Source organism: Polyodon spathula, chromosome 32 (assembly GCF_017654505.1).
Source record: "Polyodon spathula isolate WHYD16114869_AA chromosome 32, ASM1765450v1, whole genome shotgun sequence".
Classification (NCBI taxonomy): domain Eukaryota; kingdom Metazoa; phylum Chordata; class Actinopteri; order Acipenseriformes; family Polyodontidae; genus Polyodon; species Polyodon spathula.
The window spans coordinates 1,237,096-1,260,467 of record NC_054565.1 but is presented as its reverse complement, the minus strand read 5'-3'; the positions used below and the strand labels follow the sequence as shown (position 1 = coordinate 1,260,467).

The 23,372-nt window shown below is 43.9% G+C and overlaps 1 protein-coding gene across 7 annotated transcripts in view; it reads right to left on the bottom strand.

Annotated features, from left to right (window-relative positions):
• Positions 1-23,372, bottom strand: part of pum1 (pumilio RNA-binding family member 1) — a 507,081-nt gene that overhangs the window by 203,284 nt on the left and 280,425 nt on the right. The window lies entirely within an intron of this gene.

Sequence of the window (23,372 nt, the reverse complement as noted above, 5' to 3'; positions counted from 1 at the left end):
TATGTATTTTTTGGAACCCACTGTCAGATGTGCAAGACGTTGTTGAACAATATGCTTTAGTAAATCTAATTTTCATTTAATTTAATTTTTAAGTAAAATTTACTGTAATGTGCCAATACAAGTTGAACCATTTGAGAACGGCTGTGTTTTATTATAATAATATTTAAACTGTCTCGTAGCCTATCTGATATGTGTTACACACAGCGTGCATTTAGATCAATATGGGTTTTATTTTGCAGGGAGATTCAGGTCACTCATCACGGTAATTTTTTCCTCATAGCTCTCAGATAGGTTTGCAACAGGCTCCAGAATCTCGGGACACTTTAAGGCAGGTCAGGTTTTTTTAACTCGCCTCTCTAAACTGCAGTGTATTCCACATGTGAAGTGAGTGTGAATTGCTTCAGCAGTTTAGTAAATGTAGTTAATTGTTTGTGGTGGAGATTCTATCTGGAGAGCCTCATAACTACGATCCATCGTGTTGCTTGAATATTTTTATACTGTAAACAATATCTATCAAAACAGCGCAACACCATTATTATAGATAACTTTGCACTCAGCTGCACTCTTTCATTTAACCTTGTGATTGCAGGTAAAGTTTCTATTTGTTTTATATTTCTTGCTTCACACAGTCTGCTTCGCCTGGGGCCGCTGCCGGCTCTGCTTCTCCTGGGGCATTGCCGGCTCTGCTTCGCCTGGGGCCACTGCCTGGCTTGCACCGCCTGGAGCCGGTACTAGTCCTACAGGACTGCAGGAAGCGTCAGGGCCAGCGCCTCAGAAAAGGGGACTGCAGGCTACAAAGAAGGGGGGGAGGTCAGGAGACCAGCTCCCCCAGGCGCACTTTTGCAGCAGGAAGTACGTTGGCTGGAGCCCCACAAAGGGGAGCTGCAGCCCATGAAATATGGGAGGAAGGTCAGGAGACCAGTTCCCCCTGCTACAGTTAGGCTGCTGCCCCAGAAGAGGGCGCTACCAGCCAGGAAGACGTGGGGGGAGGAGGACCTACCACCATGGCCACCCCCATGGATTATTCTGGACCACTCTTCCGGGACTTTGAGACTGAGGGGGGAGGTGACCATTGGGGCCATATGTACTGCGCACAAGGTTTAGGGAACTTCATGTCAATTCAAACAGTTGTATTTTTTTTACTTTTCCGCATTCTTGCATGAGAATAAAAGTGAATGATCTTAATAATGGAAGATATAAAATCCCATTAGACTCAGCAGTGATCAATACAACCTGAAAGGGGAGAGTAAGAGAAGTAACGGCACAAGACATACTGCAGATAGTGCCATTATATAGAGGTATTCAGTCTGGATTTTATTCCTGGAACTAGAAACAATCTGTTAGGAAAGTAGCTGCTTAAAAAGTAAAAATGCCCTCTGTTCCCATTTACTTCATGTGAGGAGCAGATTCCACATGGAGTACATCTGGCTCCCTGAATTTAAAACCAGCCCCGGAGCTCTGGAAAGAGCTGTGCTGAACCACTCTTCATTGAACAGGTTCCAGTTTCAGTATCTCACAACAACAACAGCAATCAAGCCTTTATCTCCTCCACCTTATCTGAGAGCGATTCCAGAGAGATTGGTATTGCAATGTGCAGCGTAGCACCTTCGCCCTTCCCTGGTCTATAAAACCTTGGCTGGTATTGCTTGACTGTGTCAAGGTGTATGGATCATTCATTTATTAACATACTATCTGCCAACTGCAGTTCACTTCAAGTGCAATCTTTAAAAGCATGCGCTCACATTAGCATTGGGAGGAACAGTATCACTTGAATTCTTCCACACCACAACGACTGCAGTATAATTGACCTGCTCCTTCCTGCAACTTGATCCACCTTTCATGCTGTGAGAATTAGTTTTCTTTCTTTTAGAAAACGTGTCTCTGCATTTGCTTCAAGAGAGCCTGGAGTGTTATTGTTTTTATCTCATCGAACACACTGCTGTTGAAGAGAACGCAGTTGCAAAGGCACATTATCTAATACACACATAAGAGCATAAGAAATTCCATAATGAGGAAAAGCCATTCCCCCTGTGCTTGTGGTCCGGTAGCACTCAGGAGAGGGACAAAAAAAACCCAACCAGGTCAGTGGAGGAAACGAACCCTCTGGGAATCCATGGCTGGACGGACTGCCCTCCCTCCAGGCGGCTCGCTAAAGGTCTTATTGTGGACACAGAGAGGGTCCTGTTCGCTGCGACCTGTGAAAAATAATTCTCAGCAGTTACTTTGTTAAACCGCTTGACAATTTGAAGTCTCCTCTGACTCCTTCTTTCCAGGCTATACAGATTCAGCTCTTTCAGTCTATCTTCATATGACATGCCCTTTAATCCTGGAATTAATCGTATTGCTCTCCTCTGCACTCTCCAATGCCTCAGTGTCTTTCTTATGATAGGAGACCAGAACTGGACACAGTGTTCTAGGTGTGGTCGTTCCAGTGCATTGTATCATTTTAATATAACTTCTCTAGATTTGAATTCAGCTGTCTTGACTATATAACCTAACATTCTGTTTGCCTTTTTTATAGCTTCTCCTCACTGTGTTGGCTTAAGAGATTCATCCACTACGACCCCCAAGTCCTTTTCAAACAGAGCCTCCTCTGTTTCTTTACTATTCGTGCTGTACTTGCCTCTAATGTTTTTGCCCCTGTGTGGAAGTCTTTGCATTTATTCACATTCAATTGCATCTGCCATTAGTGTCTTTGTATTATTGAAGTTGCTGATTGGAAGTTGGTTGCCCCTCCCAGTTTTGTGTTGTCTGCAAATTTGCATAGTTTACTGATTATGTTTTGATCCAGGTCATTTACATAGATTAGGAATAGCAATGGTCCCAGTACTGATCCCTGTGGTATCCCACTTGTTACGTTACTCCAGTTTGATGCCTGGCCTCTAATTGTAACTCTCTGCTTCCTATCTTGTAACCAGTTATGAATCCATGCTGCTACTTTACCATGTATTCCCACTGATTTAATCTTTAGATATAGCCTTTCCTGCGTTACTTTGTCAAATGCTTTTTGTAAATCTCAGTAGATGATGTCACACGCACTGTCCTTGTCCACTCTAGTAGTCACCTCCTGTAAGAAATCTAGTAAATTAGTCTACGATCTACCCTTCCTAAAGCCATGCTAGCTGTCTCCTATGTTGTTACTATACAAATATGCCTCTGTTTTGGTCCTTCTTATAGTTCCTATGATTTTATATATGATTGATGTTAAACTTGTAGGTCTGTAGTTCCCAGGGTGGAAGTGATGATTCTGGGGTATCAGAAGCACAAAGTAATATGTCTGGTTTACTCCTTGTGGCTTCAGATGAAATGAGAAATGTTGGTGTGATCTTCGACCCAAATCTTTTGATCATCTAAGAAATATCGCCAGATTGAGAAGTATTCTTTACTGAGAGATTGATGCATGCTTTTGTATGTTCTTGAATTGATGATTGTAATGCCCTAGTCTCTGTTACTCATAGCCATGTTACAGCTCAACTGGAACTTATACAAAATGCTGCAGCTAGAATCTGAACCGGGTCTAAGAGACGAGGTCACATTACTCCTGTACTAGCATCTCTACACTGGCTTCCGGTCATATTTAAATGATCTTTTAATACCATATTTCCTAGATGCCACTCAGATAACAGAATGCCAGGTTGCTTACTGTCCCACAAATTACAAAAAAAAAACAACACAGGTGGTCGAGCATTCAGCTACAGAGCTCCAATACTCTGGAATGTTCTGCCTAGCTCTGTAAGGGAAGAACCAAGTATCACTGCTTTTAAAACAAGATTAAACACACGCTGTTATAATGGAACGTTTTTATGCTATAATGATGTTCCTTTTATTCTCTGCCTTGTTTTAGTTCTGTGTGTTTCTTTAGTTTGTATTGCTTTTCTTGCATTCTTTTCTGTATTAAAAATACATAATTATTATTGTAATTATTATTATTATAAATGTATCTCCCTTTTTTAAAATATAGGAACAACATTGCCAATTTTCAGTCCAATGGGATGGCTCCATTATTTATAGATTTGTTGAATATATAAGATATTGGTTTAACAATCTGTTCTGTAGTTTCCGTGAGGACTCCTGGACAGATTCCAACATTGCTGCTAGCACCCTTAATACTTCATTCTCTCCAATAACAAACGCTGCTAATGATGTCTGTGTACATTCTGTTAACTTTGGTATATTGTATAAATCCTCCTTTGTAAATACATGTACAAAATATTGATTAAGTACATCTGTGATGTGGCTGTCTTTAGTCGCTAAATTACCACTGCTGTCACGTGACCTGATTAAGTTTACTATCTACTGCTACTTGTCTCTCTCATTCCCTTTTCTCTCTCCTAGTCATGTAGGTCTCTACAGGCCTCTTTGTATTCTATCTGGGAGGCTGCTCCCTTTGATTTAATAGGAATATATCATTTTCTTTTGTTTTTAATTCCCAGTTTAATAGCTGGATTTACCCATCATGGTTTCTTAAGTTTACCTTTTCTCATTTTTGGAATAAGCGTAGCCTGCATTTCTAACATTGTATCCCTAAATGGAATCCAATTGTTTTCAGCTTCTTATAAATAAATATTCTTTATATAGCGTCTTTCATAGTGGACCACCATCACAAACCTCTTAACAAGATACGAGACTAGGGTGTGTGAACTATGCATCAGCTGCAGAGTCACTTACAAGAACATCTCACCCCAAAGATGGAGCACAAGAAGGTTAAGTGACTTGCTCAGGGTCACACAATGAGTCAGTGGCTGAACTGGGATTTAAGTCGGGGACCTCCTGGTTACAAGCCCTTTGCTTTAACCACTGGACCACACAGCCTCCCCCTGTCTATTGTAAACCATTGTCTTTGATGTTTGTACAGCCCTGGATTTATTTGACACAAACTCTATCATATTATGGTCATTTATTCCTAGTGGTTCTTTTACCTGTAAGTTGTGTATCCTTGCTTCATTGTTTGTTAATACCAAATCAGTACATGAATTGTATCTAGTCAGAGCATTCATCATTTGTGATAAGAAACAGTCTTGCACTAACTCGATCATTGCCATGTCTGAACTATTGTCTGAGGTCATGTGGTTCCAGTTCATGTTTGGGAAATTGAAGTCTCCTATAATTAAGGTGTCCCCTGTTTCAGGGACAAATACAGCTGTGTATCTTCAGTGTAACAATGAAAACGAACCCCAGCGCTACGCATAATATTGCCCATAGGCAGCTCTGTTGGACCCAGCACGTAACTTGTGACAAAAAAGAGGTCTCCTCCTGTATTTGAACAAATTGCAACCTTCTTGAGAGATAGGATCAAAACCAAGACAGGTCACTACATGACAATCCTACCAGATTTTCAAGGCAATCAATTAAAACAGAACGATCCATAGGGTCAAATGCAGCACTTCTATCTAATAGTATAAGAACTGAAGGAGAGCCCATGTCAGAGGAGAACAACACATCATTAACCACTCTGATAAGAACTGAAGGAGAGCCCGTGTCAGAGGAGAACAGCACATCATTAACCACTCTGATAAGAACTGAAGGAGAGCCCGTGTCAGAGGAGAACAGCACATCATTAACCACTCTAATAAGAACTGAAGGAGAGCCCGTGTCAGAGGAGAACAGCACATCATTAACCACTCTAATAAGAACTGAAGGAGAGCCCGTGTCAGAGGAGAACAGCACATCATTAACCACTCTAATAAGAACTGAAGGAGAGCCCATGTCAGAGGAGAACAGCACATCATTAACCACTCTGATAAGAACTGAAGGAGAGCCCGTGTCAGAGGAGAACAGCACATCATTAACCATTCAAGTGCTGTCTCAGTGCTATGAGAAGGCTGAAACCCAGACTGAAATTTCTGAAACTGCAAGAAATTTGTTAAGTTGCTCGGCAACTACTCTTTCTAAAACTTTAGACTGAAATGGAAGTTTTGAAATAGGCCTGTAGTTATTAAGAACATTGTGATCTAAGGTAGATTTCTTGAGCAGTGGTTTTACCATTGCAGTCTTGAAAGAGTTAGGAACAATACCTGATAAAAGGAAGCTATTAATAATATTTGATGCTGTGGTATTTATTTTGCAGAATACTTCTTTAAAAAGTAGAGTAGGGATAGCATCTAATGCACAAGTAAAAGATCCTGGTGGGACATCATATTATGCATTTGCTATGGCTGTGTTGAATTGTGGAGAGGGTTCCCTTCTTCACAAGCTATTGCTGATCTGAAAGAAGCTCCAGTGGGTCATGCGTTCCTAGTGGAAATCTATCTGTGTACTGGACACAGTGAGATGCATTATTATGGGTACTACTTTACAATAAGCAGGGATTAGAATGCTACTGTCAGGGTGTTTAATGGGTTACCTAGCCTGGTTATTGCTGCTGAATCATTGGTATTCTTTAAGACACAAATTGACAAGGTTTTGAATTGTGGAACTGGATAAGCTCTGGTAGGCCAAATCCTCCTCTCGGTCAAATTGTTTCTTATAGTTCCTCCTTATTCACATGATGTGACACCCCGGGTCTAAGTGTTACTGAAGTATTTTATAACTGTTGTGGCAAAGTGTTTAGCCGTGTGCAGGTGCAGGTGATCAATAACCAGACACACAGCGCTGCTCCAGGTGCAATGGTGGTTTATTCGTAAATCCATTGGTCTGATGACCCAAATACAGTAAACAATAACAATGCTAACAGGCAATACAGCAATGTGTGTTGCTCTGTTTATAATCCACAGGTTGGTTCTGAAATAATACACAGTCCCATTAGTAAACACCCACACCTAACACAAAACACAAACACAAGTCTCATTTTTATACCGTCAACCATGACCCCTTGGTTAACTAGCACAACCATTCCTCCAATCCGCAGATGCCACAGCATTAACCTTCTGATTCAACGATTTAGTGTACCGTAGCTCCACCCCCTTTCTAGATTGCCGACTTCCAGCCGAACCCTGTGAATGAATTGTCGGTTCAACCAGTCCAGGGTAATCTGTTCCCTTTACACAGCGTCCTCACAGGTCAAGAGGGAGATCTAACACCAAGAATCATTCGATCTCTGTCACACTGTGTATAGAGAAGTGGCGTAGCTAGGCTTGGAAATGTGAGTGGGCCCCAACAGGGTGGGTGGGCAATGACCAAAGGTCTGATGCCACAGGAAATAGTTTACATTGCAAAAATTATTTGAATCCATCAAAACTCTGAATACATCAACTATTTCCCTGTAAATCCATTTAAAATGTTTGAAGTAGACAACAGAATACATTTGAATGTGTTTTAAAATGTCAAACAGGCAGCAAACCAGTGAGAACACAGCAATACTACACTGTAAGTAATTATTAAATATAATGAAAGCTAGTAAATGACTAACCATTACCTAGTTAGTATCCCCTCGTCTCTGCTCCACCTTACAGGGTAAGGAATCGAGGCTTGCTGCTGAATATTGCAGTTATAGAGTAATACTCCAGAGAATCGCACAGGTCTCTCTCAAACGACAGAAGGCAGCATGTTCAGTTTCTTGTCAGCATTGAGGCTCACGCAGCTGTCTTAATCCTGTTCATGGCGGGGAAGAGCCTGGAAAGTGTGTGCATGTTTAGAAAGATAATGATGTGGCAATCATCTCAAACTCCAATTGGTGTTGGATTCTTTTTTGCCACAGTCGAATAGACTTTCTCTATTGCCGAATGTGTCAGATGTTGGCAAGCATGCAGACAAGGCTTTCATGAGGCTAGATCATATGTGTTATTTTGAAAGCAGCTTCAATTTGCAAAGTTGACACTCTAAGATATAATTCCACAGTGCTGTCAAGTCTTCATTAGAGTGCTCCCTGGTTGACTTTCCCAAAGATGAAGTAGCAAACGAATCGTCCAGTGAGTTTGGTATTTTTCTCTTCTGACATTTATTTTCATAGGTTGCCATTTCCACAGCTGAAGTAGATGTAAATGAATAATTAGCAGATTCATAGGAAGAGGTTGATATGTACGTTGGTTTTGTGGCTTCATTATCTGTCCATTGTCTTTTTAAAAAATCAAATAGACTCACTTTTTTTGGCAAGTTTACAGCCGCACTACTACTAATTAGTCTGCAAGTCTGCTTAAAAAAACTGCACATTTTAAATACATCTGTGCCAACTGCCTTACAAGCTGCCAATCAAACGTGGCTTGCACATTCGTTGTGTGAGGAAAATACCACCCAAACATTGCATCACAAAGACTACTTTGCTTTGATTGACTAAAGCATGCAACATTTTCTCTATAGCCCTTTTGTCCTAAACTTGAGCTCTCCCCTTTGGGGTGCACAGTTTGAAATGTATTTTTTAAATTTACCCGTACTTACTTGCATTCACATCGACGCAGATTTGGGTGTGTGCTAAATGAGTTGCCCATCCAGGCCCACCCAGGCTACGCCCCTGGTATGGAGTTAAATGTCCTTCCAATCTGAAACAAGTCCAATGTCTTTATCTCTTCCCATGGCCGGTCTCCAGATCAGATGCTTTATTGCTCTGGCTGCTAGCCTGAAACATAGCAGTATCTTTAACAATGTCTTACTGCTGTGTAACACTGTTGTTGTAATCCTCTTATCAGATCTCTTTTAGCAGGTATCCACCAATGCTCATCAATGCCAATAAACAAAGGCCATAACAGGCAGTCAGTGCTAAAGGATGCTGGGATATTGCTCAGTGTCATGGTTCAGAGTTCTGCAGTCAGTGCTAAAGGGTGCTGGGATATTGCTCAGTGTCATGGTTCAGAGTTCTGTGGCTCCAATATTGAGACTGAATCATTGGTCTCTGTGGGTGTCTTTAAGTGGCTATGAGCTTCATAAGTGATTCGTTGTGATTCCTTGCTAGCTAGTAACATGGGCACAGTGTGAGCACAGTAGAGAGGAACAGTCAATAGGAATGCTAATGAAGGATTTGCACCTGCTCAAATCTTTACCTGACTTGTCTTATTAAGAACTTTTCCATATTTCCTGTGTTAAGGCGTGTTGAGTCGAGTTCAGAAGCTTGTTATTTTTTGCCTGATGAAAAAGTCACACAACTGAACAGAAAAATCAGCTCTCTTTCTGCTTTGAGTCAGTGCAGTGATGCTTGTTTGATTGCTGTGTGTCAGTGCAGTGGTGCTTGTTTGATTGCTGTGAGTCAGTGCAGTGGTGCTTGTTTGATTGGTGTGTGTCAGTGCAGTGATGCTTGTTTGATTGCTGTGAGTCAGTGCAGTGATGCTTGTTTGATTGCTGTGAGTTAGTGCAGTGATGCTTGTTTGATTGCTGTGAGTCAGTGCAGAGGTAGTTGTTTGATTGCTGTGAGTCAGTGCAGTGGTAGTTGTTTGATTGCTGTGAGTCAGTGCAGTGGTGCTTGTTTGATTGCTGTGAGTCAGTGCAGTGATGCTTGTTTGATTGCTGTGAGTCAGTGCAGTGGTAGTTGTTTGATTGCTGTGAGTCAGTGCAGTGATACTTGTTTGATTGTTGTCAGTGCAGTGATGCTTGTTTGATTGCTGTGTGTCAGTGCAGTGATGCTTGTTTGATTGTTGTGAGTCAGTGCAGTGGTGCTTGTTTGATTGTTGTGAGTCAGTGCAGTGGTGCTTGTTTGATTGCTGTGAGTCAGTGCAGTGGTGCTTGTTTGATTGTTGTCAGTGCAGTGGTGCTTGTTTGATTGTTGTGAGTCAGTGCAGTGGTGCTTGTGATTGGTATGAGTCAGTGCAGTGATGCTTGTTTGATTGCTGTGAGTCAGTGCAGTGGTAGTTGTTTGATTGCTGTGAGTCAGTGCAGTGATGCTTGTTTGATTGCTGTGAGTTAGTGCAGTGGTGCTTGTTTGATTGTTGTGAGTCAGTGCAGTGGTGCTTGTTTGATTGTTGTGAGTCAGTGCAGTGGTGCTTGTGATTGGTATGAGTCAGTGCAGTGGTGCTTGTTTGATTGCTGTGAGTCAGTGCAGTGGTAGTTGTTTGATTGCTTTCAGTGCAGTGATGCTTGTTTGATTGCTGTGCGTTAGTGCAGTGGTGCTTGTTTGACTGCTTTGGCGGGTTCCTTGGTAATAATGGACCTCCCTTGTTCATTATCCCTTCAATAGAAATCATGGAACATTGTTGACATCTGTTTCAATCACAATCTAAGTGACACATGTTAATAAAAGAACACATACACGACTGTGTGTGTTAGGAGAAAGGGACTGGCCAGGAAACAGTAACAAGAATCATTAATGAAATATGTACAGTTTAACTTTTCATGTACACTTTTATTGCAGGCATTGTGATCATATAAAACAAGACAATCCTTACGCTTTTGACTCCTTCACATAAAAACATGCACGTGATGACATGATTACACTGTAACACACACCAGTAAATAAACAAGCAGAGGCTCTTCATCATACGAAAGGGGGACCAGTTATAATGTGGCTAATGTTGCAGATATAAGAACAAGTAGGTGAGCTATTCCTGCAGCACAGCATGCACTTGCTTCACGGCTACCTGTACAGTAAAAAGAAAGAATTCTCATTTCAGGATTTGTACTGTCACTTCATTTAAAAGCTTCACACACATGGTGAATTATATTAAATGTTTCATACAAACTCACGTTCTAATTATAAAAGAAAGGGCTGTGTTTGTATGTGAGAAGACGTACAATACGGTCTCTTAAGTTCAAACATACATTATGCAACATGTATTGTCATTCCACACAGAAGCTGCTCACCACCTGTTACCAATGCTGCAGAATGAGCTCTGATCGGCATTATGACCTCAGAGCTTAATATCCTTTCCACCAAGTGCACAGTACATACAACCAAGGAACTGTGATGCTGTGATTTCTATAAATATACCAAAGGAATGTGTTGGGGTGGGTGGCAGAGTTATTTCCGAGAGTGGGCAGACAGCTGTGATGAACTCGACTGCTGCAACAACTGCAGCTGAGCTCGATCCAGACGAGGCCCTTCGGTACTGCACACCTCCACCCACAGCTGAGCCAAGGAATTATTCATTCCAGACAAACACTCAGAGGGGTCTTATCTTTCTGCAAGGACACCGGCATCAGACTGAGCAGCACACACACATTGTAGTTAGTGCAGCTTTTGCACACAAGGGGGTCCCATGACAGCAGGTAGGGCAGTGCCAGTTACAGCAGAGGCACGTGCGCAAGTTTTATAGTCAGTGGAGAAACGTCTCTCAGCTGGAGCACATGCAGAACACACAAAGCTTTGGAATGATACAGCTAACGTTGTACATGTAATCCATCAGGCTTTATTTTCTGACAGAGGAAGTCTGATTTCTAGACCTACACAATCGGAATGCCCATTTCAGGAGGAGGGCCCTGGAGATATCTCCGTGAGTGGGCAGCCAGTTGTGATGCACTTCCACAACTGCAGCACAAAACAACAAACCTGTTGCCTGCTGTATCCTGCCCTCAATCCCCCGTCCTCTCGTAAACACTATCACAGTAATGCTGCTATTCTAGACCCCTATAAATCTTGATGAGTGGGCGGTGCTGGAGTCAGTTTGAAATGACAATGCAGAGAAAGTGGATTGTGCAGAGCTGGCTGCAGGCTTATCTGACATTCACACCTTGTTTATAGCAGATCTCATTTCCCATTATAATCTCTTTTTATGTCCCAGTGACCCTCAGAGGGAACAATGGAGTTTATTCAACAATGTGGCTTGGAAACTTGCTCAATTGTTTTGTTCATTTTTATACAACCGTCTCAGCAATTTGATAACAGAAATTGGTTAAAGATATTTTAACAAGCTGCCTACAATTCATTATAAAAACTCCCACATTGCTGCTGCTGAAGCTCTTTTGTATTTGATACCATACTGAAGTTAAGTGGATGGATGTGAAGTCTGCTTTAGTTTAAATACCTTAAATCCATTCAAATTACACCACGTGACCAGACAGCCATTGACCTTCACTGTGCACTGTAACTATATTTTGCTAGAGAACTTACAATCACACTTACCTGGAATTATACTGCACAGGGACTGCAGTCCAACACCAGCCCACATAAATACATGGCAGATCTATTTGGCTTGTTCTTTTTCAATATTTTTTTTTACAGGGGATCACAAAATATTGTATTAAGTCACTCCCTTTTAGAGTAACATAATTGGCTGGGGTGCTTCATTGGAACCCCATAGACTCTGTTAATTACACAGTACAACAGGTTTTGCCATTTTCAGTTTCTGACCCACCGAGCTGACAACATGGCATGAATGAATGGGGCGGAGACATGGCATCCAAAGGGAACACTAGGGAAGCAGCAGGTATGATTGAATGGGGCGGATCCCAAGGGAACACTAGGGAAGCAGCAGGTATGATTGAATGAGGCGGATCCCAAGGGAACACTAGGGAAGCAGCAGGTATGATTGAATGGGGCGGATCCAAAGGGAACACTAGGGAAGCAGCAGGTATGATTGAATGAGGCGGATCCCAAGGGAACACTAGGGAAGCAGCAGGTATGATTGAATGGGGTGGATCCCAAGGGAACACTAGGGAAGCAGCAGGTATGATTGAATGGGGCTTGGATCCCAAGGGAACACTAGGGAAGCAGCAGGTATGATTGAATGGGGTGGATCCCAAGGGAACACTAGGGAAGCAGCAGGTGTGACTGACACCCATTCCACTTGCTGTGATTTTCCTTAGCTTTAAGATCCAGTCCTGGCTGCATTTGGTCAGAATCAAAGAATCAAAGAATGCATTGTAAATGATCACATTAAGTAGCAAAAGCCCCTGGAATGCACTGCACAATTAACAGATTTCATGATACAAAAACATGTTACAACTGCATTAATCTTCATTCAAAGTGCACTCTATACTGTATAATTAACTGCATTAATCTTCATTCAAACTGCACGCTATACTCTATATATTATAATTCAAGGTACCGCTCCTATTGCCTGTATATTATGTAATTAAGACTGTTCAATCTGAGTTCTCTTGTGTTGCAATCCTGCTTCATTAAAATCTACATCTTACTCCTCAATCTGTCTCTGCAGACAGTCCACGTGCACTGGAACACTTTTAAACAGGCTTTGCACTGAGTCAGACACTAGGGGGCGATCTAATATATATATATATATATATATATATATATATATATATATATATATATACATATATACATACATACATACATATATATATATATATATATATATATATATATACATATATATATATATATATATATATATATATATATATATATATATATACTGAGTATACAAAACATTAAGAACACCTGGTCTTTCCATGAAATAGACTGACGAGGTGAATCCAGGTGAAAGCTATGATCCCTTATTGCTGTAGCCTGTTCAATCCACTTCAATCAGTGTAGATGAAGGGGAGACAGATTAAAGAAGGATTTCTAAGACTTGACACAACTGAGACATGGATTGTGTATGTGTGCCATTCAGAGGGTAAATGGGCAAGAAAAAAGATTTAAGTGCCTTTGAATGGGCGTATGGTGGTAGGTGCCAGGCGTGCTGGTTTGAGTGTGTCAAGAACTGCAACGCTGCTGGGTTTTTCACGCTCAACAGTTTCCCTTGTGTATCAAGGATGGTCCACCACCCAAAGGACATCCAGCCAATGGCAGGCCAGTGGTTGAAAATGGCTAATTGATGAAAGAGGCCAAAGGAGGCTGACACGAATTGTGCAGAGCAACTGACAGTCCAGCACAACATTGGTGCCGAAAGACCCATAAAAGAATGCACAACTCATTGTACCTTGACACAAATGGGGTATGGCAGCCGACGACCTAACAGAGTTCCACTTCTTACAGCAAAACACAAGAAACTGCGGTTGCAGTGGGCTAAGGAACGAAAACACTGGACACTGAAGGATTGGAAAAACATTGCCTGGTCTGATGAATTCTGGTTCCCGCTGTTTTACGCTGATGGGAGGACTAGGGTGTGGAGAAAACCACATGAGTACATGCATCCGTCATGCCGCGTGTCAACATTGCAGGCTGGTGGTGGTGGTGGTGTGATGGTGTGGGGTGTGTTTTCATGGCACACATTGGGCCCCTTGATAAAAGTTTGAAGGCCACAGGATATCTGAACATCATTGCCAATCAGGTGCATCCCTTCATGGCAGCAGTGTATCCATCTGCTAATGGATTTTGTGTGTTTGTGAATGAGGTACAACAGACAACAAGCTGACAACAGCCTGAATCAGAAAACAGACATATCTGTTCCCTTTCACTGCAGTTAAAGACAGGGCTAAGCATATGTTTTGCCTTACAAAGCTGTATCTACCATGTGTCATTTCAGCCAATTTAAACTTGTTCTTAAAAGGAAAGTGATACAAATACACTGTGTTCCAGTTTCATTGCATCTGCCCCTCCTATTGTTTGTTTTTTTAACAAGATGACATGTTTTGTTATAGGCAGGCTGGGGAGACTGTATTAGGAAGTATATAAAGTAGAAAGATTGTGAGGTAATGTTAAGTAAGGAAACCTAACCACACATGATAAGCTGCCTGTTATTGTGCCATGAAAAGGGAAGATGCAAACTAGGGGCATGATAGTGACTACAGCAGCAGCCAAGAAAGTAATGAGCACTGTGCCAGTGCATTAGGAAATGAAGTGCTTTCTCATTTGAAACAAGAAAGCAAGGAGCACTGTGCTGTCAGATTCGTACATACTTCTTTTGTTGCTCTGAGCACACTCTTAAACTCAGGGGAGACGTTTAAGGAGGACAGAGATGTTTTAAACTCCTGTAGGTGGTTTTGTTCTTGCACTGGGCTTGCAACGTATCCAGACAACTTTTCATAATCAAGAAAATCACACAGATCCATTTAATGTGAGGTTTTAAAGAGTCAGAGCAGTAATAGTGCTCCTTCTGTTTATTAAATGCTTAATAATGGATCGCGTGCTTGGTTGCCACTTTGGATCCCTGCTATAGGCAGTCTGGGCGTTTCCAGTGCCTTTACAGGTTTAACACCATTAATTCAAATGTGGTTATCACATACCCAACCCTTAGGCTAGACATGCAAACTGCTAAAGCAACCTCTCCTTTGAGTCCCACATCTCCTCCATGGTCAAATCTTCCTTCATCTTCAAAACATCTCCAAAGTCCATCCCTACCTTTCCCTCTCGGATGCGGAGATACTTTATCATGCGTTTGTCTCCTCTCGATTCGACTACTGTAACTCTCTATATGGTGGTCCCCCGGCATGCACCATAAACTGACTGCAGCTAGTTCAGAATGCCGCTGCCAGGATCCTTACCAGATGAAAAAACATTAGGTTATTACTGTAACCCTGGTTCCCTGAAAGAGAATGACAACCATTACTGAACGGGAAGAGTCCTCTCTGACCGTCAATCACTGAGCATATATACAAAAGCTGTCCTATCAGGGCCCTGCTGTGAGGGGGAGTCCCTCCCACCTCCTGCTGAAGAGGGACACCCTCACAGTAGCATATCGCCATTTTCTTTTGAAAACAGAGGTCAGCTGGGGACACAACCTCGAAGGGTAATGGTTGTCATTCTCTTTCAGGGATTATGGTAATAACCTAACGTCATGACAACCATTACCGAATGGGAAGCTGTACCAAAGCTGTCTTGGCTCCAGATTACTGACAGTACAGCCTCACTGTGACAGCCTCAGAGCCCACATGACACCTAAGGGCATGCCGCCTGCAACACCCTAGCGCTCAGAGAGGGTCTCGCTCGGTTTGCAACATCAAGGCGGGAAAACTGCGCAAATGTCTGACTACCTGTCCATGTAGCAACATTGCATAACTCATGTAAGGAGGCGCCATGAAGGAAAGCCCATGAAGTTGCCTGGCTCCTGGTAGAATGGGACGTAATGTCCCCCGGTAACGGGGGAGTCCGTCTGTTCATACGCCAAGCCTATCGCATCTGTCACCCAGTGCACTAGATGTTGCTTTGATAGGGCCTGACCTCTAGAGCGGGACCCATAGCACACAAACAGCTGGTTGGACTGTCTCCAGGACACTGTCCTATCCAGGTAACAGCGCAGAGCCCAAACTGGGCACAGCGTATGTTGTCTACGGTCCTCCTTTGATTCATGTGGGGCAGGTCTGAAAGTTTCCAAAACCACTGGTTGGTTAATATGGAATGGAGATACCACCTTTGGCAAAAAGTCTGGATTTGTTCTTAATGTTACCCATGAGTCTTTTCCCATGAAAGCCATGCATGTGTCATCGATGGACAGAGCGTGAAGCTCACTTCCTCGTCTGGCAGACATAATAGCTATTAAAAACAGTACATTCAAGGAAACAGGGCGCAGTTCTGCTGATGCCATGGGCTCGAATGGGGGACCCATAAGGGCCCGCAGTACCAGTGCTAGATCCCACTTGGGGACCATACTTTTCATGGGAGGATGAAGCCTCCAAGCCCCTTTAAGAAATTGCACTGCCAGGAAATATGCCACAGGGAACACCAAGTCAATTTTGTCGTGGCACACTGATATTGCTGCCAGGCATACCTTCAAAGTGGACGCTGATTTTCCTGCGTCAAACAGGTGTTGTAAGAAGGTTAATATCATCTCAGTAGGGCAGGTCACAGGATCATGACCTTCGGCAAGGCACCAGTCTTGGAAAACTTTCCATTTATATGAGTACTGGGCTCTAGTGTTAGGCGCCCTAGCAGACTGTAGTGATTCTACTACTGCATCTGGCAAACCTCGTCTGAATAGACAGCTCTGCTCAACGGCCAGACCCAGAGTTGTTGCTGGACTGGGTTCAGGTGCCACAATAGCCCCTCCACTTGGCTCAGTAGGTCCTTGTGTGGCGGGAGCTGCCACGGCTGATCCAACAACATGTCGGAGAGGAGAGCAAACCAGGGGCGTCTCGGCCATCTGGGTGCAACCAGCAAAACCTGTGCTCTCTCCACCCTGATCCTCTCTAGTGTCAGGGGTACTAATGGTAGTGGAGGGAATGCATATAAGCGCCCCTGTGGCCAGGGGTGAGCTAGCACGTATACTCCCAGGGGGCTCCCGTCTCTCGCCATGGAGAACCATTGGGGGCAATGAGTGGACTCGGCTGTGGCAAAGAGGTCGACTTGTGCAGCACGAAACCCCAAATCTGTTTCACCACTTGAGGGTGCAGTCTCCATTCTGAGCTGTCTGGAGCTCATCTGGACAGGAGGTCTGCTGCCTTGTTGTCCACACTGGGGAGGTGAACTGCCCTGATGGATCGCAAGTTTCTGTGCATCCAGGACAGGAGTCTGCGTTGCATGGTGAAGGCCTGGCAAGCGCAGGCCGCCTTGGTGGTTTATGTAGGCTACCACTGTGGTATTGTCCGTCTGGACCAGCACATGTTTGTGCACTAACTGCTGGTGAAAATGAGATAATGCCATGTTCACTGCTTGCAGCTCTTGGGCATTTCTGTGCGCTTGCTGCCAATGTCACTTCCACTGACCTCTTATTCCTCCCAATCCAGACCTCTCCCCAGCTCAGGCTGGAGGCATCTGTAGTGACCACTTCCCTTCTGTGAGGGGATCCGAGGGGACATCCGAGGAGAAGATTGTCAGGATGGAGCCACCACTCCAGTGTCTTCCGGCATTGTCTGGACACTCGCACCAGCCAGTACTGATCTCGGACCGGGTGCATCTTGAGCGTATTCACCCAGGCTTGAAGCGGGAGCTTTCTCAGCAGCCCTAGTGGAAGGATTCTTGAGGCAGCTGCCATCAGCCCCAACAAAACCTTTGATATACTTTGACCTGTAGGAAAGCGTCTTCTCTGAATAGGGAGAGTGTGGTCTCCAACGACCGAATCCTGTCTTCCCACAGTGAGGCAAGCATGCTCACAGAGTTCAGTGTGATCCCCAGGAACACTGTGGACTGAGACGGTACGAAGTTGCTCTTCTGTTGATGTACTTCGTCACATGATCTATGACCTGTTTTGTATGCGTCTCTGCGCATGCTTTTAAATGCGCGCAAACTAGCCAATCATCCAGATAGTTCAGGATCTGAATATCCCACAGCCTGAGTGGAGCCAGTGCTGCATCCATGCACTTTGAAAAAGTGCTGGGCGCCAGCGAGAGAACAAATGGCAGCACGCAGAATTAGTACGCGCGCAGATACTTTCTGTGCATGGGACGGATTGAGACATGGAAGTAGGCGTCTTGCAGGTTGATCGATGTGAACCAGTCATCCGGCTGGACGGATTGGAGGATATGCTGTGCTGTCAACATGTTTAACTTCCTCTATTTGAGGAACAAATTGAGGACTCTGAGGTCCAGAATAGGTCTGAAACCGCCATCCCTCTTGTGCACCAGGAAGTACCTGGAGTAAAAGCTGCTGAGGGCATTGCTTGGACAGCGTTCTTCTGATGAAGATTGGCGATCTCCTGTTGAAGGAGTATCGCGCTCGCTGGTTCGACGGTGGTGAGAAGCACACCCTTGAAGGGTAGTGGACCTAAGTGGAATTGTAGCGCGTATCTGTGTCTCATTGTTGATAACACCCAGGAGTCCATGGGTTGTTGTCTTTGGTCAGTGGGCAGCGTTCAGGCCCTGTTGCCCCAGCAGGCTGTGGATGCCACCTTGGGCGCTGGCGGTAGGCAGGAAGGTGCATGAACTTTGAAGTGACCTCTGTGGCCTTGTGGGATCTTTCAAGGCTCGCGTCAATGGTCGCTCCGAACGTCTGCCCCGGTGTAATAGGGGCATCTAGTAGTGCTGCCTTCTCAGTCTCGACGACCTTGGCCTGGGTTAGCCAGAGGTGTCTGCGTACAGCTACCGGCGCCTCTAGAGACCTGCCTGATGCCTGACCTAACTCCCCCATTAGGTCAGTCATCACTCTTGTTACCGCCAGTAAGTACCTTGTGTCCGCCTCTGTTGCCCGCTCCTGCAGCCTCTCAGTCAGCTGTGTCTGGTACAAGACCAATATAGCCATTGCATTGGCCGCCATGGCTGATGGTTCCGCTGATGCATATGCCTTTTTAAGCATGGCGTCAGTTGTTCTGCACGGCTTGGATGGGCAGGTCGGGTCTTTGTCCCCTCTGGTGAAGGTGGATCACTGCACCAGTACTGTGACCGTGTCCCCGATGGTGGGGAACATGCCTAAGCCCACTTCTTGGGCTCCTGCAGTGTGTAGCAGGGCCTCTGCTATTCTAGAGGCTGAAGGACGAGCAAACTAGCTCGAGGAAATCCTGGAACAAGGGGAGGGCATACTGTGGGTACCCTTTCTTCTGCAGGAAGCGGTTCCCCTTTTCCTCCTTTTCTGCCAGCCAGGGTACATCCATGGCTGCAGCTGCACGCTGCATGAGTGCCCAGAACTCTTCCTTTTGCGACACATGAGGCAAGGACGGTAAGGAGCCCCCCGCTGTGGCTTGTCCGATGGATGTGGCTGGGTCAAACACATCTGACCTCGACGATGTAAAAGACAACTCGCCTGGGCTAGGAAGTCTATGCATTGGGGATGGGGAGCGAGACTGGAGAAATTGGGGCTGCCCGGTGGTAGGGGGCAATCAGCCCTGAGATTTAAGCAGGGTCTCCAGCAGTCTCTGCCAGGTCCAGGACCATGGACCTCATTCTTCCCTGGCTCGGGGAAGGAAACTCTGTTGGGGAAAGGGCTGCTCTCCTGCACTTAGTTCTATTGGAGAACTTTCTGCATGGAAAGTAGTCCAACTCACCCGCCAGTGCTTTGTCTGCGTGTTCTGTCCCCAAGCATCTGGCACAGGACAAGTGCTTGCCCTGTCTAGGCAGCTTTGCCGCGCAATGGTCGCACTGGTGAAAGCCAGCGGAGGACCCAGTTGACTGCACTGACATGGCGTCTTAGGTGGGGCTGCTGCGCTTGGTGCTGAGATCGGGTGGTCGGTGTCGAGTCAATCGGTGCCGAGGTCGATGCTGATAGTAGCGCAGTCCGTGCCGGGTTGTAGACGGCTCCGAAGCTATCACCAGTGCCGAATCAGTCTGTGCCGGGATCGGCGTCGAGGGGAGTGCTGTTTGTGCAGAGTGGTCGGTGCAGAGTCAATCGGTGCCGGGTAGGCACTGTTTCTTCAAGCCTGAAGATCGGCAGGAAAACCGCGGTCGATGCCGGGGTATGCAGCCGATTCAGTCGCCGTGGTCGCCGAGGGCAAGGTGAGCCCGAGGCTTGAGAGGGGCACCAGGCCCGAGCTGGTTTTTTTGTGGTCGCTGTGATGACGCCGCGAGCCCACGGGGTCTCCTTACAGCAGCAGAACAGCTCTCCACATGGTATTTGAAAACTACACGAAGCCTCGTGCAGTGAAAGAGAGTAGTGGCCGCTTACCAGTCTCAAAAAGAAGGGTCGAAACCAGCTCTAGTCAGTAAACTGACATGAGAATTAGGTAGGAGCACTCTCAAAAACACTCGAACGCGTGGATAAATGAAATTTGTCGGAACAATCTGTGACCTGTCTCAGTGAAGTAAGAGAGATATGCTACTGTGAGGATGTCCCTCTTCAGCAGGAGGTGGGAGGGACTTCCGCCTCACAGCAGGGCCCCGATAGGGCAGCTTTTTTATATATGCTCAGTGATTGGCAGTCAGAGAGGGCTCTTCCCGTTCGGTAATGGTTGTCAGTCCAGTGAAAGGAAACGTGATCACATCTGTCAGGGTTCAGGTTTTTACATACTCTTTATTTATATATTGGTGCTGCACACACTCTTAAACTCAGGGGAGACGTATAAACTCCTAGTGGGTTACATTCGAGCAGTGGACGAGCTGCATGTCCATACACCCTTTAATTAATCAAGAAAATCACACAGTCTCATTTATTTGGAAGTTTTATGAATCAGAGCAGTGTTAGTACAGTACTCTTCTCGGATTATTAAATGCTTTCAAAATTGGATTGGTTGGTTCTGCAGACCACCGTAAATCCCAAGTAAAAAATCAGTCTGGGCGATCCAGTGCTTTACAGGTTTAACAGTATTAGTACTTCAATACAGTGATACGAATATAGTTATTATACATTTAGCTATTAGGCTATAAAATGCAAAAAGCTAAAAACGCCCATTGCTAAATTCTAGAACATTATATATATATATATATATATATATATATATATATATATATATATATATATATATATATATATATATATCTCTGTCGCTCTCTGTTGCTCTCTTAAGACTAAAACATAATTTCTATACCTTATAGCAATGCATCAATATAAAAGAGATATTAAATTCAAATATATGCTTACCTTCCAGTATATGGAAGTGTAGTGTAGGATATGTTGAAAAATATAAAGTCTTCAAAAGGCACAGACTTGACTTTGACCAAACAGCAATCAGTTTTTCAGCGATCCTCAGATGGTTGATCACACAACTTGTAGTTAGCAAGTTTAGCGATATCGAATGGAGTTTTGCTTTGGCATAAATGAAATTATAAATGATATCTAAATTTAAAAAATTGTTCTTACCTTTCCTCTATGGACGTGTGGTTGTAGAATACAATGTAAAAACAAGAGCCGTCTTCAAAGGCAGACTTCTGAATAGGACCAAACAGCAGCTAGCTTTTTCAGAGATCCTCAGAGCATGGACCACACATTTGCTTCATGTATACTGTAGATGTGTTTTAATAAAATATAGGACAAAAACTGTAGGGTTTTATCACTGAGCCTTTGAATAAAACCACTAAGCATACAGTAGCCAGTCCAGTTATCTTCATTTAAATTCAGGCTATAATGAACATGTTCAATATAATAGTCTCATATTGACTGTACCATGCTTGGGCTAAGCCTGACCTCTGTTTCTAGAAAATCCCCCGTGCAAACAGGTTTCAGGCACCCTGTTTACCTGCCAAGGCTAGTTCTTTCATTAATATGAAACTCTACTGCAAGCACTTTCCCGAATTCTTCGCATTAACTCATTTTTTGGCCAGATTCAAGAGAGCCTCGAACTGGTATCTTTTCAGATAAGAAAAAAGCTTACATCCTAATTTTTATAACTCAGCTCTCATTATTTTCTTAATATGATGAGATTCATACTCCTATCTTTCTTAAAGCACCTTCCAGTGTTCAGCATTCAAGGTCGTGTGGTCCAGTGGTTAAAGAAACAGGTTTATAATCAAGCGGTACCCGGTTCAAATCCCAGCTCAGGCATTGACTCCTTGTGTGACCCTAAGCGAGTCATTTAACCTCTCTGTGCTCCATCTTCTGGGTGAGATGTTGTGACTCTGCAGCTGAAGCATAATTCACACACCTTAGTCTCAAATCTTGTTAAGCTATTTGTGATGGTGATCCACTATGGAAGGCACTATATAAAAATAAAGATTATTATTATACACAGCAAATACAAATCCCGCTTTTAAGAGCCAACACATAATCCTGCTTTGAGGTGCCAAAAACTAATATCTTGAAGGTCTAATGCTCTTCCAGAATTATACTGTGTCTGAGACTTTTAATTCTTTCACTTGTAAACTCTACAGTCCTGTAAATAAATACCTCTGTTTATTACTGCAGTAAAACATAAATAAATGCAACACTGTGGGCCTCATGCACTAAACAACGATGTTTTGCACGCAGTAAGCCACAGAACCAGCAGAAGAGCTGCACAGGAGAGCAAGAAGAAAAGTCTGGGAGAGAGTATTTCGGACCAGGCAGATGTTACTAGGGCTGTGTGAAGAGGAGGTAATATCTAAATACAGACTGAGCACAGATCATACCAGCCCCGGAAAATTCACATCACGAATTTCACAGAAAAATATGCCTACCTACCATGAAAAATGTGCATTGCATTTTCCTTTCAGTATTTTACATTACTCTTCACCCCCTGTTCATTTCATACTTTTATCAAGTAGAAGCAACGCTGCAGCAGCTGTCCAGTGTCAATGCCTTGCATTTGGTTACTACAGCAACAGGGTCAAACAAATACCAGCTTCATGATTGGTGAATTCCTCATACTGTACAATGATGTAACATGCGAGTCAGGGCAGGAAGTTCAAAATGGTTGTTTAAATGGTGTTGGTTTATTAGCTTGCAGTGTATGATAACATAAAAAATGCAGACAGCTGACAAAACAAGCTAAGTTCATTTCAACAGAAGATTGCATTCAGAGCTACGAAAAGGGGACTTTGCATGCAGATGGTGGGATTCTGTTTAGCTAAACTTGTAATGTGTCTTTGGATCATCTAAGAAAAGGTCCTATTGACAAGCATCTTGACAGCACAGTGCACAAAAACAAGAACATCAGCCTTGAAGTTCAGGCTAAACAATTACAGAATAAGCAGCTCACAATCACAGGACTGTTTAAATTAGTGTAAGACTTTTTAAATGATAAAACCCCCTAACTGTGGAGCAATAACTGTGGACCAGACGAAAGTATCTCCCTAAAGTGTCTTTTATAAAGAAAAACAGAAACGCTTATTTTTATTGTTTTTTCCCCAGTTTAGTAATGTCTAATTATTTTTAGGCTCAGCCCACCACTACCACCCCTGCGCTGACTCGGGAGGGGCGAAGACGAACACATGCTGTCCTCCGAAGCCTGTGC